This window comes from Dromiciops gliroides, chromosome 3 (assembly GCF_019393635.1).
Source record: "Dromiciops gliroides isolate mDroGli1 chromosome 3, mDroGli1.pri, whole genome shotgun sequence".
Lineage (NCBI taxonomy): Eukaryota > Metazoa > Chordata > Mammalia > Microbiotheria > Microbiotheriidae > Dromiciops > Dromiciops gliroides.
The window spans coordinates 185,594,778-185,614,326 of NC_057863.1; the positions used below are offsets into that span (position 1 = coordinate 185,594,778).

Below are 19,549 nucleotides of genomic sequence, written 5' to 3' on the forward strand. Positions count from 1 at the left end.
ACCTTCATTGCCCCACAAAAAAAAAAATCATTAGGGAACAGAATGTTAGAAGATTATAAGCAGTGTTACCTGAAGATGTGAATACATTTGAGGCAAATTTTGTGCAAGACCCAGCTAAACATAATCATTCCAAAATAATTTATAGATGAAACTGGAATAAGGAAAACAAAAGGGGGGGATGGAACTCATTCACCAACATTTCTATAGCAATGTATATTCATCATCAGTGTCAGTGGAACTATCATGTTTGGATTATAATCCCTTCAATGACAAGTAAGAAAATAAAATTAGGAAGAACAGCTGAACCTGACCATGTACACATAGTAGACAGTTATGCTGGTGGTGACAAAAATTTTTCAAGTTAATGCTTAAAGAATGGAAAAAATAAAAGGATTGTATTATGACCAAAAAATTTTAAAAGAAAACTGGGAAAATACTAGCATCTAGTGGCTCACATTCCATTCTTTTTCGGCTCTACAAAATGGTTATGAGAATGGTCTATAGTACACACATGTCGAGGATATCCTTGAGGAAAATATGAAAAAAGAAACAGATTTTCATATGCAAAACCCCCAAATATTTTACTTTGTTGCACATAATACAGACATAAAGGATTTCTTTCAGAAAGGAGTCTCTTATGCAAAGATTTCTGGTCCAGATCTGTGATTTCACTGGCACAGATAATTCCTCTGTGGAGGGGAAAGTCTATACGACTTTTGTTGGCACTAGCTTTAGCTAGGGTAGGTTTTTGTTGTTGCTGTTGTTTTTCTCAAGTAGATCCTCTCTTAGGAGACCTTCTTCAATATTATCAAAATAGAAAGTCATGGCAAATCTGACTAGTCTCTGGCTCCACTCACCCCATGCCTTGAACTTCACTGATTACTGCTTGGCTCAGAAGCAAAAGCCTCGACACTTCTAAAGCTTTCCATATTCTATTTCTAGTTATGAAATGCTCTGAATCGAGGACTCATCTACAACCCATATAGAGTATGGGTTGCATATTGCAAGACTTTACCACTACTAGTACTACAACTGCTGCTGCTGCCACTACCACTACCACCACTACTGCTGCTGCTGCTACCACTACTATAAATAGTATTTATATGGTGCTTTAAGTTTTTTTTGAAGTGCTTTACATCAGTTATCTCACTTGCTCCTCACAATAACCCTGGGAGGCAGTTGCTATTATTATCCCCATTTCACAGATGAGGAAATTGAGGTTGAAAGCTTAAGGATCTTGTGTAGGGTCACATAGCTATTAAGTGTTTGAGGCAGGATTCAAATTCAGGTCTTCCTGATTCCAAACCCAACACGCCACCCACTCTGCCACCAACTTTCTCTTTTCTAAGCCACCATCTGGTTGTACTTCACTCTGATTCCTTGAATGACACCTTACTTGGTGCTGGCTCTCCCTCCACTGATGAAGACTGATATCTCTCCAATGCCTTCTCACACTGTATCACCCTCCTCTACTTTTACCCCAAACGTTCCCACTTAATGATCTCAGCAAACATGAAGACTTACTCTTTTCTTTTTCTGTCTTGAGGGTACCGGGTGTTGCTTCTCATTCTTTGCTACTGGAGCTCACTTCCTTTTCAGGTCAACAGGCCATGCTTATTTAAAGTATGCAAACAGGGCACAGAGGTGGTTGTAGAACTAATCCATGCACAGACAGAGTCTTCTGCTGATTTCTGAGATTTTTCATGGTTCAGAATGAGAGTATATTGTCCTCTAAGGACCTCTTTGGAGCTGTGAATACAACTTTCATATTGATCCCTCTTCAATACTCAACCCCCAATCCTCTCTTCTAATTAGCCTATTTCTATCTCTATCCCCAATGAACACGCCCCCCCCCCCCACCAAGTACTTCTAAGCACTTTCTGCCAGAGAGTTTCAAGTATGTTTTGCTTAGTTGTAACACTTCACCCTGAGGAGAAAGTGTCTCATCCCTATTATAGCACAGTGCCAAGATTCATTTCTCTTCTTCATAATTCTTTTGAAAGCCCTTCTTGAAGATTTTATCTATTATCTTGATTCTAGGAGCATATATGGTCAGGTGCTATGATTTCTGGGGGCTATATGGATGTTGCTGTTTTCTGAGTTGTTTTGTTTTGTTTTGTTTTTTGGCAGGGAAATGAGGGTTAAGTGACTTGCCCAGGGTCACACAGCTAGTAAGTGTCAAGTGTCTGAGGCTGTATTTGAACTCAGGTCCTCCTGAATCCAGTGCCGCCTAGCTGCCCCACATTTAAATTATTTTTTCAAGGAAAGTGACTGACAGTATTTCACACACCCATAGCCTTTATTAAAATAATATTTTCTTTTAATTTACTACTAAATCCTCATTAGTATTCTAATGTAATGGACTTTTAGCCTACAGATAAGTTAGTTCCAACTGTAGTTTCAGGGCTGATCAGTAAGACAGAATTATATAATAAATGTGTAAAATAGAAACTCAAATTTATATAACCCCTTGCCCCCAAAGCTTACACACTGATTTTGATGTCTTTATAGACATAATATCCCTTTCAACTCTGATAGGTTATGACAATGACAAAAGCAACTCAAGTGTGGTATAGTGGGCTGAACTTCTAGACTGATAGACTGATAAAACCTGATTTTAACCCTGGATCCATCATGTAATAACTTTGTGACTTTAGGTAAATCACTTAACTCTGTTGGATTAGATGATTTCTGAAGTCCCTTCCAGCTCTAATGTTTTAACAAGTTCTGTGGTCTATATCAAGTCATCTTTACCAGAATTGTGTGAAATTTCTGCAAAGGTCAGACTCAAAGAACAGAACTTGGAGTTAATGTGGCACAATAGGCCCCAGGGACCTAGATTCTCTTCCTGGCCCTGCAATCAACTAGCTTGAAAAAGTTGCTCAACCTCTGAATCTCAGTTCTTTCATCTTTAAATGGAGGAGGAAGAAAGGCTAGATAATTTTTTTATGTTTCTTACAGCCATTAGAGTAGATGATTAGTATATTGCTCAGGATATTCAGGATAGAGTAGCTTTTTAGCTGCTAGTTACACAGATTATAACCATATTAAAACTATTTGTGTTTATAGGGAATTGGGATGGAGTGGACAACTAAAATCCATATGTTATCTGGAAACTTCATTTTAGCAATTTATTTCAAGTTCCTCTAAATTTTATCAGAGCTGTCAGCAGGAGCAAAATGGAGACTTCTTGGTTTTCATTTCTTTGCCTGTTCTTACCCAGACTCTAGGTGGGTCTAACAAACAATGCAATGGGATAAGCCAAATGATTGTAATAGGCATTAGAATTTGGCTCTGGCATCCAATAACCTAGGTTTCTTGAATGGAGACTAATGGTGTCATCTGTGACAAATCATTTCACATCTCTGAGTCCTGGTTTCCTCATTTGTAAAATAAAGGGGTTGAACTAGGATTGGATTCTGAAGCCCCCTCCAGCTCTATACTATTATGGTGATAGGATGGTTGAGATAATCTAGTCCAATTGTGTTTTTTCACAGATGAAGAATATAAGGCAAAGAGAAGAAACATGATTTGCTTGAAGTGACATAGCAACAAGTTAGTGGAAGATCCAGGATATGAAGTTGGATCCTTTATCCTACTTGCAATTTTTATTCCACCTGACCATGCTGCCTAGGAGAGCTCACAAATAAAATTCTACTTTCTAGAGAAATGAATAGTACCTGTTATAAGAGCTGCTAAACTGCATTTATTCAATGAGAAACATTATTCTAGGTACTGGCTATCTATTAAAATTATATAGATGAGGAATCATTAACCCTTTTCAGCAGATAATGTTGTTTTTATTTTCCTTCACTGGGGAAATGCATCAACAGTATAAGACTAGGTTTAGGGAGGAGAGTTTGTGAGTGGTGCTTTCTGGACAGTTGAAGAGCTTTTGATGGCATGGGTGACCATTCCCATGTTCCTGCAAGAAATGCCAGAGAGACACCAGGAGAGGAATATGGATGGCCATGTTTTAATTATGCCCATTTCCTGCTAGAAATACCTACGAGAATAGAAAAGGGGACAATGTCTGCTGCCAGCGTATAGCCAGTATAGGTCAAATTTGAAAATTGACTTACTGCTATGACCTATAGAGGAACCATTGGCCTATCATTGTAGTGGCTCTGGCTCTGTTCAGAGTTTGAGTGAGACTGAAAAATATCACTTTGAAAACAATATTTTGGCGTCTCAAATATCTAAAATGTTCAATCATTATTTATCAGGGAAACCAATAAAAAGCAAACTTTATTTAAAAATAATTCTTATTGATTGCTTGACAATAAGACTGCCTGACTTCAATTACACTCACATATAGCTATAGCTCTTAGACTGCATCTAGTCCTCCTTTAAGAGTACAATTTTACATAAAGAATCAAACATATAGGATTTAGCCTGCACTATTAAAAAATTTTTTTTACACAAATGAAGATAATATGAATGGCAAGAACTCTAAAAGTGCAAATCCTGGGCAATTTAGTAAATGGAGGGACAATGAAATGTCTATTAATATACTTGAGTCAGACTTAATACCACATAATTAGTACAATCGAACCAAAAGAAAAAGAAAAACATGTAATTAAGTTTGAATACATTAGAAAGAGATAAAAATGGTCTAATAATAGCTAAATCTGCCAAAACAAGGAGGTTATAAAAAGCAACCTCAGATCTTCACAATCAGAAGATAGGAGGCCAAAGAGAAAAAAAGCAATGGAAAAATGGGTAAAGCTACCTCCTTACAAAAAAGGAAGACAATGTAGCTTACTATGGGTGAATAATAGGTATTGGTAGTTCTGGAGAATTTAGGAAAGTACTTTTCTCATAAATGAATCATCTTTCCTACTCTACCCTGAGTCCAAAAGAGTAAATTGTATCATGACTCACAGTTATATGTCATTTCTGAGGTATTTTCCTCATAGAAACCATATAAGAAAGGTGAACAAGTATTACCATTCCCATTTTATAGATGAGGAAATTCAGATCGCAAGGTAGTTAAATGACTTGCCTTTATTCATTAAAGCTAGAATCTAAGCTAGGACTGGAACCCAGGTCTTCTGATATCAAGTCCAGGGATCCTTACATTACATCCCTAGCATTCATTATGTATTTACTCTGTAGAGCATTGTGTTTGGGCTGCTGCTGGAAAACCTCCAAACAGATGGTATGAATTGACAATATATCTGAAAGGTAGACAACATCTAACCATGAAACCATAGCAGAAAATGGAAAGCCTCTTATACAAAATGGACCATAAGTTATAGCTGGGCTAGGCACTTAGTCTGCCTATGTGGTACAATTTTAGGGGCACCAAGAGTTCTGCTTCTCTGAAAAATCTTCCCCACCATTTGGAAATATTAATCACGAATTCCATTTCTTTGGGTTAAATCATGGTCTATGAAAATAGTCTACCTAAGGGATAGATTGTACTAACTTCTTAAGACTCATTGAACACTGAACAGTATGCATGCATGCATGTGTGTGCATGTATAATAAAAGTAGTTGGCTAAGAATGGAGGGGGTACACAAGACAAATTTTTATATTTGGATTTGTGACACATAGGAAGTTTCCTAGGGAGGTTGGATTTGGATTGGGCACCAGTGCTCAGAGGCCCTCAGGATTAATTTATAGTAACAATAGCCAGCATTTATATAGGACTTACTAAGTGCTTGAAAACCCTGGGAAGTAGATGCTATTATTAGTCCCATTTGACAGTTGAGGAGAGGAAGACTGAGGTTAAGTGACCTGTGGCCAGATAGCTAACAAGTATCTGAGGCTGGATTTAAACTCAGCTCCTCCTGACTCTATCCACTGAGTCATCTAGCTACCACATAGCCAGAAAGCACTGAAAGGCTGGGGGGGAGAAAGGAGGAGGGGGATTTGATGAGGAGATATAACACTGCCAAACTTAATGTATAGCTCTGATCCTGCCACTCAAAATTTTCAATGACTCCCCATTAAGCAGTGAATAATACTAACTATTCATACAGCACTTTATGGTTACCATGTTCTTTACATACATTATTTCATTTGAAACTCACAATGACCCTGTGAGGTGGTAGGTGTTGAGTCATTTCAGTCGTGTCTAACTCTTGATGACCCCATTTGGGGTTTTCTTGGCAAAGATACTGGAGTGGTTGGTGGTGCAGTGGATAGAGCACTGGCCCTGAAGTCAGGAGGACCTGAGTTCAGATCTCATCTCAGACATACCAGCTGTGTCACCTTTGGCAAGTCACTTAACCTCAATTGCCTTAAATATCCAGGGCCATCTCCAGTTGTCCTGATATATATTTTGCCACTGGACCCAGATGGCTTTGGAGGAGAGAATGAGACTGGTGACTTTGCACAGCCCTCCCTCACTTAAATCCAATTCAATGTAAGTCATGACATCATTTTGATATCATGGTCCTCTTTGAGAAGCACAAAACAACTGGAGTGGTTTGCCATTTCCTTCTTCAGCTCATTTTACAGATGAGGAAACTGAGACAAATAGGGTTAAGTGCCTTGACAATAGTCACACAGCTCATAAGTGTCTGAAACCAAATTTGAATTCAGGAATTTGAGTCCTCCTGACTCAAGGCCCAGCACTCTATCCACCGAGCCGCCTAGCTGCCCCATAGTGAGGTAGTTAGCAGAATTATTATTGGTCTTATTTTGTATGTGAGGGAACTGAACCCCAGAGACATTAAATAATTTTCTCAGGGTCCCACACTTTGGAATCAAGGCTCAAACCCCAGATTGTCTGACTCTAGTCCCATTTCCAGTAAACAATTATGTCTCCTAGAATAATGGGTGCCCCATGCAGAATGATCATGCCATTTTGTAGACCTAGTACACTCTAGGTCAAAACTTCTTAAACTGTGAGTCACAACCCCATATATGATTGTTGCAAATGTGGGGGTTGTGAGAATTTGGCAACAATAAAAGGTTATGTGTACCTATTTTTTGTACCTGTATACCTGGGGTCGAATAAAAAAATTATCTTGCAAAAAGGGTTCATGAGGGGAAAAAGTTTAAGAAGCCCTGCTCTAGGTGAGCTCTTCTCCAGCATCACCCAACCCTATTCTCTCCACTTCCCTGCCCATGGCTGATGGTATCTATTCTGGGGTCTCTCACCACAAGGGGCCTCCTGTCCTGAGGTACGGGATCTTTCTCCAAAGTTGTCTCCTCAACCCACCCCATTTGAATTTCTCAAGTTGACTTTGAGAGTTTGTTTTTTGCTCCCTGGCCCAGGTACCAGAATTGCTAGTTATGTTCTGGGCAAAGATTGCCCTGGAATATTGCTTTTCTTATAAATACTCTGCTCCCCTGAGGTAAAACAGCCTTCTCCTTGATGTTCCCTGGATTAGAGCCACAGTTGGTTATATTCCATCCCCACATGACTCAGCTTTTCGTCACTAAGCTGACTTTACTACTTTGGTTTCATGCTGAGTGGGCTATAAAACTCTCTCAGAGTAAATAGCATGAGGCATCACTTATTGGAGGCAATGTGACCACATTTAATTGATCAGTAAATGTTAACTTATTGGGAAGGGGCTTGCCTATTAAACAAATGGCCTGGGAAGCCTAGAGTGGCTCCTGGTAACATGGCACATAATTTTTAAACAATGGGGCCTGATTCCAAAATCTATTTATAAACTAAATGTTTGAGCAATTCCCTTTAACCCTCCAGACCTCGGTTTCCTATATGCATAACTAGGGAGCTGGACTACATGATCTTTAATGATGCTTCTACTTTGAACACCTATGATCCTAAAAAATGATATTTTCAAGAAACCAATAGCTTGGTGATTCTGAAGGGTTCAGGATGAAGCTCCCTGATCTTTTCCAATTCTCATATTAAGATTTTAAAATACACACAACCATATCTCACTCCCAGATCCCCCACCCCAAACCATTTTCCCTAGCATAGCATTTTATTGCTGGGAGAGATCTTAGAGGTCACCTAGTCCAACTTTCTCATTTTACAGGTGAAGAAACCAAGGCCCAGAGAGGTCAAGTAATTTGGCCAAAGTTACTCTGCTAGTAAGTGACAGAGCCAGAACTAGATCTGCTCTATCCTCTACCCATGCTTTGAAGGGAAACTCTACCACATAATTTCTATGAACAAAATTCCCAGGAGAAAGAAGAGCAGAGTTGGTTAAGCTTCAATAACACTTGAGGGTTCTTCAGGTTTAAGGCCCAGGCAGGGTATTGGGCCATGTCAGCATTTAGCGGGGGGGAGATTTGATAGCATCAGCTCCAGACACTTCTGGGAAGTCTCAATGACCTGGAACCAAAACACACTAAGAACCAGCGGGAGCCTTCTGTGGCTGCTTCTAAAAACATTACACTTCCTAATGCCGATGCTGTATCTCTCTTTCTGAAAGTTCCTCTGAACTCATTCCATTATCTGAGGCAATGAGGGTGCTATTTTTTCAACTGTGGGCCGAATAGAACTAGACCCTTTTTAGGGTCTCTGGTAAGCTGCCTGAGATTTCATTTACATCCAAACCATCAATTCCCATGAGGTCAGGACACTGACACACAAAAGAAGCAAGGACAGTAAAGACTAGTAGCATTCAAATGACATTATAAAAAGGTGGCCAGAAACAGATATATCAGTTATTGATCAGAACTGTTTTCTCCTCTCCCCTGAATAAGTATTGAAAATTATTGACTCTAAGAGCCATACTTAGGAATTTTTGTGTCATGGGCAAATTCAGCTTGGGGAAGGGGGAGGGGTTTATGAACTGGACACCAGCCAGATCTTCTTTTCAGCAAAGGATGTATTATAACCCCACATTGTTAAAATGAAAGACTATCTTCATTAACAAGGCAACAAATAAAATCATCAGCTAATGGGAAGCCTATGTAACAATTTCTAAAAAAGATAAAATAAATATAATTATCTTATTGGGGTCAAGTATCCTCTGCATGTCCTCCCACCAATGTTGGCAACTCAATCTACCCTTGGGGCAATAATGGGAGGGCAGTGTTGGAGGAGGAAGGGGAACTTCAGTGGTGGGACTCTGGTGGAGTGAACCAGGGCAAGGGAAGGGACCAGAGAGTGGGACCAATAAAGAAAGTCAAGGTAAAGAATTGACCCTTCCCCCAATCCTGCCACCCTGAGGCAAAGCTCCATTCATCCCACTGTGGGTCTGATTCTACTAATCCATGGTCTGGATGATGAGTTAGACTATGAAATATACCTTTTTTATCCAGTAAACCCATGATTACAAGGCCTTTGAGTTGTCAGCCAAGGTATTCAAGGTCTTCTCAGATCTGTTCCTTATGGGAGGTAGGGAGGTGTAGTAGAGAGAGGACTGAACTGGGAATTAGGAAGTCCTGAATTTGAAGTGCCTCTGACGCTAAAGGGTAGGCAGTTATGTGACACAGTGCATAGAATGCTGGGACTGGAGTCAGGAAGACCTGAGTTAAAATCTGGCCTCAGGCAATTAAAAAAATATAATAAACATGTTTATTTAAAGTTTTTAGTTACAAATTCTATACCTCCTTCCCTCCTTCCCTTTCCCTTTCCCTGAGGTGGTAAGCAATCGGATATAGGTTATACATGTGCAGTTATGTAAAACATTACCATATTGGTAATTTTGTAAAAGAAAATTTAAATAAAAGAAAAAATGAAAGAAAGTGAAAAGCAGCATGCTTCAGTTTCTGTTTAATCAATATCAGTTCTTTCTTTGGAGGTGGATAGTATGCTTCATCATTACTCTTTTGGGATTGTCTTGGATCATTGTATTACTGAGAATAGTTAAGTCAATCACAGTTCTTCATCAAACAATATTGCTGTCACTGTGCACAATGTTCTCCTGGTTCTGCTCACTTCACTATACATCAGTTCATACAAGTCTTTCCAGGCCTTTTTGAAGTCATCCTGCTTGTCATTTCTTATAGCACAATAATATTCCATCACCATTATATACCATAGCTTGTTTAGCCACTACCCAACTGATGGGCATTCCTTTGATTTTCAAATCTTAGCCACCACAAAAAGAGCTACTATAAATAATTTTGTACAAATAGGTCTTTTACTCTTTTTTGGGATGTCTTTGGGATATAAACCTAGCAGAAGTATTGCTGGATCAAAGGGTATGCACAGTTTCATATGCCTTTGGGCATAATTACAAATTGTTCTCCAGAGTGGTTAGATCTTTTCACAACTCCACCAATAGTGGATTAGCATCCCAGTTTTCCCATATCCCCTCTGACATCCAATATTTTCCTTTTTTCTTATATTTGTCACTCTGATAGGTGTGAGGTTAGAGTTGTTTTAATTTGTATTTCTCTGATCAATAGTGATCTAGAGCATTTTTTCATATATAGATATATAAATAAATAATAAATAAAAAAGCTATAGATAGCTTTGATTTCTTTTTCTGAAAATTGCCTGTTCATATCCTTTGACCATTTATCATTTGGGGAATGACTTGTATTTTTATAAATTTAACTCAGTTCTCTAAATAATTGAGAAATGAGACCTTTATCAGAGATACCTATTTCAAAAATTCTTTCCTAGTTTTCTGCATTCCTTATAATCTTGGATATTTTAGTTTTGTTTGTGCAGAAACTTTTAAATTTTATATAATCAAAATTATCTATTTTACATTTTGTATTACTCTCTATATCTTCTTTGGTCCTAAATTTCTCCTCTGTCTATAAATCTTACAGATTTCATGTTCTCTTAATTTGCTTATGGTATCGCCCTTTATGTGTAAATCATGTACACATTTTGACCTTATTTCAGTATATGTTGGTCTATATTTAGTTTCTGCCATACTGTTTTCCATTTTTAATGAAGTTTTAAACTTTATTTATTTATTTATTTATTTATTTTGCGGGGGAATGGAGGTTAAGTGACTTGCCCAGGGTCACACAGCTAGTAAGTGTCAAGTGTCTGAGGCTGGATTTTAACTCAGGTCCTCCTGAATCCAGGGCTGGTACATTATCCACTGTGCCACCTAGCTGCCCCCCTTACCGAAGTTTTTGTCAAATAATGAGTTTTTGTTCCAAAAGCTTGGATCTTTGGGTTTATCATATATTTGATTGCTATAGTCATTTACTATAGTTTAATTTGTACCTATCCTATTCCACTGAGCCATCTCTCTATTTCTTTCTTTCTTTCTTTTTTTGGTGAGGCAATTAGGGTTAAGTGACTTGCCCAGGGTCACACAGCTAGTAATGTCAAGGGTCTGAGGCTGGATTTGAACTCAGGTCCTCCTGAATCCAGGGCCGGTGCTTTATCCACTGTACCACCTAGCTGCCCCCCCCCTCTCTATTTCTTAGCCAGAACCAGATTGTTTTGATAATTACCACTTTATAATACAGTTTGAGATCTGGTACTGCTAGCTCACCTTCTTTTGCATTTTTTCATTGATTTCCCTTGATATCCTTGAGTTTTTGTTCTTCCAGATGAATTTTGTTATTATTTTTTCTCTATATATAAAATATTTGATAGCTTGATTGGTCTAGCACTAAATAAATAAATTGACTTAGGTAGGATTGTCATTTTTATTATATTGGCTCAGGCTACCCATGAGCAATTAATATTTTTCTGATTGTTTAGATCTGACTTTATTTGTGTAAAAAGTGTTTTATGGTTCTGGTCATATAGTTCCTGGGTTTGTCCTGGCAGGTAGACTCTCAAATATTTTAAATTGGCCACAGTTATTTTAAATGGAATTTCTCTTTCTATCTGTTGTTGCTGGATTTTGTTGGTAATATATAGAAATGCTGATGGTTTATATCTTGCAACTTTGCTAAAGCTAATAATTTCAAGTAGTTTCTTAGTTTATTCTCTAGTATTTTCTAAGTATATCATGTCATCTGCAAAGAATAATAGTTTTGTTTCCTCACTACCTATTCTAATTTCTTTATTTTATTTTATTTTTTAGTGGGGCTATGAGGGTTAAGTGACCTGCCCAGGGTCACACAGCTAGTAAGTGTCAAGTGTTTGAATCAGGATTTGAACTCAGGTCCCGCTGAATCCAGGACCAGTACTTTATCCACTGCACCATCTAGCTCCCCCTTTTAATTTCTTTTTCTTCTTTTATTGTTATAGCTAACATTTCTACTACTATATTATATAATAGAGGTGATAATGGGCATCCTTGCTTCACCCTTGATTGTACTGGGAAGGCTTCTCGGCTTATCCCCATTGCAGATACTTCTTGCTAATGATTTCAGATAAATATTACTCATCATTTTAAGGTAATTTCCATTTATTCCTGTGCTTTCTAGTGTTTTTAATAAGAATGGGTGCTGTATTTTATCAAATGGACTCAGATACTTACTAGCTATGTGACCCTAGGCAACTAACGCTATCCTGTTTCCCTCAGTTTCTTCATCTGTCAAATGAGCTGGATGAGGAAATGGCAAACTACTCCAGTATCTTTGCCAAGAAAACCACAAATGGCGTCATGAAGAGCTAGACACAACTGAAACAAATGGATGACAAAAATAATAGTAACAGATACTAATTAGCTATGTCACCCTGTACACGTCATTTTCCCACTGTAGGCCTCTATTTCCTCATCTATAGTATGAGGGGGTCATACTTAATAACCTCAATGATTCCTTTTGGCTCTAAGTCCATGATGCCATGAATTTTTCATCCTTGACAAGTGTCTAAGCTTGAATTTTTTTCACAAGGGGAAGGAGATGGGGAGTGGGGCACGGTGGAAGAGGGAATAGAAGAAAAGGAAGATGTTCAAAACTGAAGCTCTGGGGCACCTAGATGACGCAGTGGTTAAAGCACCGGCCCTGGATTCAGGAGTACCTGAGTTCAAATCCGGCCTCAGACACTTGACACTTACTAGCTGTGTGACCATGGGCAAGTCACTTAACCCCAATTGCCTCACTAAAAAAAACCAACCAAACAAAAAAAAAAACCTGAAGCTCCTTATTTTGGATTTTCAACAGCAAAGGTATCATCAGCAAAGGTATGCTTCATCTTTCCTTTCTACTACTTTAACAAATAGTATGTATAAGAACAAATAGGAGCTAGAAGGGACACTAAAAGTTATTTAATCCCATCCCTTCAGTTTCTAGAAGAGAATGGGGGTAGTGATATGCTTTAAGGCCATCCAGTGACAGCTTTAGAAAGAAAATTAGTTTAGGTTCCTGACTCTAAGTTAAAGGTTAGTTGTCTCCGCCATAATGCCTTCTAGACCAGGTGTCCTTAATTTGAGTATTGTGTACTTGGTTTGAAAATATTTTTCTAATTGTATTTCAATATCATTGGTTTCTTTTGTAATCCATTGTATTTTATTTTATGCATTTAAAAACATTATTCTGAGAAGGGTTCCACAGGCTCTACCAGACTGTCAAAAGGGCCTTCTTTCTCTCCCTCCCTCTCTCCCTCCCTTCCTCTCCCTTCCTCTCCCTCCCTCCTCCCCCTCTCTCTCCCTCCCTCCTTCTCTCTCTCTTTCTCTCCCTCCTTCCCTCTCTCTCTCCCCCTCCCTCCCCCTCTCTTTCCCTCTGTCCCTCTCTCTCTCCCTCGCTCCCTACCTCCTCCCCCTCTCTCTCCCTCCCTCCCTCTCTCTCTTTCTCTCCCTCCTTCCCTCTCTCTCCCCCTCCCTCCCCCTCTCTTTCCCTCCCTCTCTCACTCTCTCTCTCCCTCCCTCCCTCAGTCCCTCTCTTTCTCCCTCCCTCCCTCTGTCTCTCTCTCTCCCTTCCTCCATCTCTCTCTTTCCCTCCCTCTCTCACTCTCTCTTTCCCCCCCTCCCTCTGTCTCTCTCTCCCTTCCTCTGTCTCTCTCTCCCTTCCTCCCTCCCCCCTCTCTCCCTCCCTCCCTCCCCCATCTCTCTCCCTTGCTCCCTCCCTCCCTCTTTCCCTCACTCTCTCTCTCCCTCCTCCCCCTCTCTCTCCCTCCCTTCCTCTCTCTCTCTCTCTCTCTGTCTCTCTCTCTCTCACACGCACACACACACACACACACACACACACACACACACACACACACACTAGCACATGTTAAGAGCCTTTATTCTAAACTATCATGGGTCAAGAAACAAAAGAAAGCACAAAATAATTCAAAGAGAAAACCTCTGCAGTGAAAAATCACTTCTCTTATAAACATGATAAAAAAGGTGTGGGCTTTTCCCCGCAATAAACACAGTCCAGATACTGTGTTGTGTTACAGATGGTTGGCATGTAAGCCACAAGCAAACAAGATAAAAGATATTTCAGGGGGTGGAAGGCATTAAGAAGATACAGAAAAATTGTTTTCACTGGGCAGGGAGTTCCCAGAATGGAAAATACATCTGGGAATGAGAAAGATACTAGGCACTTTGGCTTTTTTCCAATTTTTACTAAGAAAAAAGGAAGAAAAGAAAAGAAAATTACATTCATAATCACTGGCTTGCTCTGGTTTTTACACAAAGGATTCCCAAGAGGATGGAGGGCTCGCTAGAATAAGGATTCATCAGTCACATTCAGTTTCAATAATTAAAATATGGTGAATACTATGGAGAGTGGGTGAAGAAGAACTTCCCAGCATCACATAATATTTCAATCCCTCTGCTACCCCTCCCCCACACTCCCACCCACTATGGACATTTGGGAAACAGAACTATCAAATGTTACCTTAACTGGCCTCAGGAAAAGAAAACTCATGTTTTTGTGTGAGCCCATCCTCACACATGTTAAATCTTTTGTGACTCCAAAGTGGAGTCCACAGTCTGGGCAACCACAACTTACCACACCCACCCTGGAAAAGATCAATTTTTTCTTTTCTCCTGGTCTTGTTTTGCTCTAGGGCATTACTAGTCCTTACTAATTGTTATTTGATAGATCAAATCCCTGTCTTGTTCTTTCTTAGCATCTTGCTATGTAATGGGGGTCTGGTGTATGAGTAAAGTACCTAGGACAGCATCTCTTCGCATAGAGAATATGGGATGATGCATGATTTGGGAAAATTCTAATGTGTAAGTGCCTTGGAAAGACTGTGGAGCATGTATATATGGTCCTGGTCAGCTAACTGTATTTTGTTTTTTGTTTTGTTTTTTTGCAGGCAATGGGGGGTTAAGTGACTTGCCCAGGTTCACACAGCTAGTAAGTGTCAAGTGTCTGAGGCCGGATTTGAACTCAGGTACTCCTGAATCCAAGGCTGGTGCTTTAACCACTGCGCCATCTAGCTGTCCCTCAGCTAACTGTATTTTGAAGAGGAAGATCTTTGATTATCTGCAGAAGTATTCAAAAAGGCCTTTCAACTTTCTCTTTTCCTTCTTTGGCTAAACTTCTGGCTTCACTTAGTTACTCCGCTGCTCATTATATCTGGTGAAAGACCATGTCAACCTTGGGAGTTTTGAAAGGTCAGGAGGATGAGCTGCAGGAATCTAGCAATAAGACTCCAGGGATAATTTCAAAGCCAGTGCATCAATAACACAAGGAGCAAAGAAGCAAGGAATGACCTTTGGGAGTAACCCCAGACCCACTGTAATTGAGACAAGGATTCACTGAGGTTTTTTTACCATCCATATTTAACCTTTGGATCTGAATTTAGTGGGACTTACACTATGTAAGAACTGAGATAAGTTTCAAGCCTACTCTCCCAGACACTATTCAAAATGTGGTTTTGAGGCCAACTCTTTATATGCTTTTTCATGGGTTAATACAATTCATGTACATTCAGTTTTAGGAATAGAAGAGATGAGAGCACATAGTACCATCCCCTAGGCAGGGCATCTTTCTGAGAGTCCTCCCATGATACTTTATCCTCATTTCTCACAGCTATAGCTCTATAATAAATAGGCATCTAACCAAAAACTATTAGCCTTCAAAAGGGCCTAGACTCTCACACCCAGGCTAGTGACTAGTGCCCCAGTTTCATCCTATATAAATAGTGACTAATGGCCCCATACAAATGTAAGTGGTTCACTTTATATAATTCAACTTTTTATAATGGGATATTTGCCTCAAAGCTATAGCAATAACAAATGTACATTTTCCTCCCAATACCTTAGGTAACATATTCTTCCATACACTCCTCTACCTAGCCACACAGGAAGGTCAGGGCCATTGGTCAACTAGTTACTGAGAACATCATAGTAAGGATTATTTCTCTGGCATTGGTTGAACTAAATAGCTAGTGAGGATCTTTCCAATTCGATATTATGTGTTTCTATGTTTTTACAAACTCAGTCTAGACTTTCTAATTTTTCTACATTTTTAACTATAACCTCCATGACAAAAATGAATAGCAGTGTCCCAAAGAAGCCCAAGAGGTCAGGACTGGTTTCCCATCAAGATTCTTACAGACTTTAATTCTCTTCACCAAGTCAAGCCAACAAATCACTCTTGGACAATGTATATAGTCGATATAAAAACATTTAAAGGGCATATCTATTTATGAGGTTGGTTTAGGATCAGGGAAGGGGAGGCATCAAATTATAATGTAAAGACTACATTTTGTCCAGAGGACCAATGATGATGCATGCTATCCACCATCAGAAAGGTGATGGATTCAATACAGAAAATGAAATATACATCTGTACGTGGCCAATATACGAATTTGTTTTGTTTGCATATATTAGTTACAAGGATGTTGGGTTTTTCCTTTTCTTTTTTTTTCAATTTAGGGGAGCAGGTGAATTGGAGAGGGACAATAGGGATAGGAGAAAAATGAGAAGAGAAGAAAAGGATGTTCACAAATGCAGGACAGCTTTGAACATTGTGTACTGAATTTGTTATATGCTGAAAACGAAAAGCAATTTATAGTTTCATGTACAATCCTTTCCTGTTCCATACCACATATGAAAGTGATTTTCTATGTTCATTAAGTTGAAAAGAAAAAGAAAGAGCATTAATTGCTTTTGTACTCTAAATAAGTCATTTGAACTCTTTGAGATTCGCCTTTCTTGGAATGAGTCACTCTTATTTTCTTATACTTTCAGTAAATACAATAGATCAAAGAGCAAAACCTACCTCGAGGGGGACACATCTTATTGTTAAATAAGGCCAGGCCATATTATCTATAAGATGAAGGGATAAATTGTTTCCAACTCTGAAATCCTATGATTTTATGACTCATGGAAATTACCTGTGAAGTTGGCAAAATTGCTCCTAGGGAAACTAAATTCCAGCTGAGATGAAGGATCTGCCACATTTGCCTCTTAAGATGATGGATCATTCGAAGAAATACACTGCCTCCCTACTCTAACCTTCTGTGGAGTCAGGTGGGAGAACTTTTGTGGCTTGCTAATCTCCCTCTACTCAGCTCCCTCCTGGCAGACCACCATAAATAGACGGGGCAGTTAGGTGGTACAGTGGATAGAGCACTGGCCCTGGAGTCAGGAGGACCTGAGTTCAAATCCAGCCTCAGACACTTGACACTTACTAGCTGTGTAACCCTGGGCAAGTCACTTAACCCCAACTGCCTCACAAAACAAACAAATAAATAGACAAGTGTATGGAACTAGGTGATATAAGATAAGGCCCTGAAAATATGCAGAATCAGTGATAGACATTCATCTAGAAAAGTTACCCACTCTTTTAGCTTGGGATCAAGCTAAAACAGTCATTGCTTATATATTTTTCATTTGTACATGTGATCAGATTTAGTTGATTGACTACAGTTCAGGACTACACAGCTAATTATGTTGATTTCCTCTTTAATAAATCTGTGTTCCCCCCTGCCCCCCCCCAGGAAGGCAGAGTATGGGATGCAATAAACCTGTTGAGGGAAGTCTTTTAAGGGCTTACTGGGGGGTGTGTATAGGTATCGGGGAGTGTAGTGTAGGAAGTGAAGGGTGGGGTGGAAAAAGGAACATCTCTCTTTTAGGTACTGAAGTATTGTGAATCTACCCAGCAGCTCCATGTGAATGTGCCAGCACCTGTGGAACACCACTTTGGAGCATGATACCTGAAGCACAGGGTCCAGAACATTCACCTAGACTCCTAGCTGTATCTTCCACATGCCTGATGGCAACCCAGGTGGCTCTTGAAATGAGTTAGGAAACATTATTTATGGAAGCTATGGAAGTCCATGCAGGTCAGTAATTCTTTGCCTGTGCAAAAGATCATAGGATTTATCATGGAAGAGACTTTAGAAGTAATTTAGTCTGATGTTTTCATCTTGCAACTAAAGAAACTAAAACCCAGAGACGGTTGGTGACTGACTGAAAGTCACACAATTAGTAAATAGCAGGTATGTTATTCAGTTGTATCCAACTCTTCGTGACTCCATTTGGGGTTTTCTTGGCAAAGATACTGGAGTATTTTACCATTTCTTTCTCCAGCTCATTTTACATATGAGGAACTGAGGTTAAATAGGGTTAAGTGACTTCCCCAGGGGCACACAGCTAGTAAATGTCTGAGGCCAGGTTTGAACTCAGAGTTTTCTTGACTTCAGGCTCAAGTCACGTAGCTACCCATAGTAAACAGCAGAGTTGGATTCAAGTGAAGTTCTCTGAATAATTCTAATGTTCGTCCCACTATACCACACAACCCCTGTTGAAGCAGAGACTCTGGATAAGGAAAAAAAGTGGGGGTGAGAAGGGCCACCTTTATCAGGATTATAGATTTTCTCACGAAGCTAGTGGGCTTCAGAGGAAAGGTCCACCAGCAACGCTTTGTTTGTGTCCAGACACAATCACTATTTCATGATTTGTGCATTGCTTGGGATAAACTTTGGTCTATTTGGAGAAGTTAGAAGGCAGTGAGAGAGCCTTTACATTCTACAGTATAGGGCAGGGGTTCTTAACCTGGGGTCTATGAACTAAAAAAAATCTTAATAAGTATATTTCGATATAATTGTTCTCCTTTACAATTCTATGTATGTTGTTTCTTGCATTTAAAAATATTTTGAGAAGGGCTCCATGGGCTTTACCAGTCTGCCAAAGGGATTCAGGATTAAAAAAAAAAGATTAAAACCCCCGGGTAAAGTGCTTCAGTGAGAAAAATGGGTAAGAACATGCCATCCTCCAAGTCCCAATAGAAAGGACCTGAGAATTGTTACTAGGGCAGAGATTCATTTCTCAAGGGTGTGGGGTAATCCCAAACCATGGTGCCACTACTATTGCTCAAGACCAGTCCTAAAACCTTTGGCTTTTGGAAAACCAGAGACGGACAGATCATCCTCTTGAGGACACCCAGTATACTTGGTCCATTTTGTCTATAGTTGAAGCAGAATACCATCCAGGGTGAAGGAGAGGGAAGCCATCTTCCCTCCTTACTAAACTTATAAGACCTTGCTGCTTTGAAAAATTTGGAATTTCATTAGCTTAAGCCAACAAACATATATTAAGAACTTTTTTGTGTAAGGTACTATGCTAAATGCTAAGGATACAAAGATGAAAAATAACATAGTCCCAACCCAAAAGGAGTTTATAATATAATAGGGGCAGAATAAGATATGCACATAAGCAACAGAAAAAGGGCATCACTTGTCCTTTGTTTTTGGGTTGTTTTTTTTTTAGTGAGGCAATTGGGGTTAAGTGACTTGCCCAGGGTCACACAGCTAGTAAGTGTTAAGTGTCTGAGACTGGATTTGAACTCAGGTACTCCTGACTCCAGGGCCGGTGCTCTATCCACTGTGCCACCTAGCTGCCCCTGTCC

General features: G+C 39.5%; 1 protein-coding gene across 3 annotated transcripts in view; it reads right to left on the bottom strand.

Moving 5' to 3' along the window:
- GPR45 (G protein-coupled receptor 45) overlaps positions 1-19,549 on the bottom strand; it is an 86,839-nt gene that overhangs the window by 44,523 nt on the left and 22,767 nt on the right. The window contains exon 1 of one of the 3 annotated variants that reach the window (XM_043996614.1): positions 1,525-1,623. The exons of the other annotated variants lie outside the window; for them this stretch is intronic. The gene's annotated coding sequence lies outside the window, so the exon portion shown is untranslated. Of the gene's footprint in view, positions 1-1,524; positions 1,624-19,549 lie in introns of those variants that run through there. 3 annotated transcript variants of the gene reach the window in all.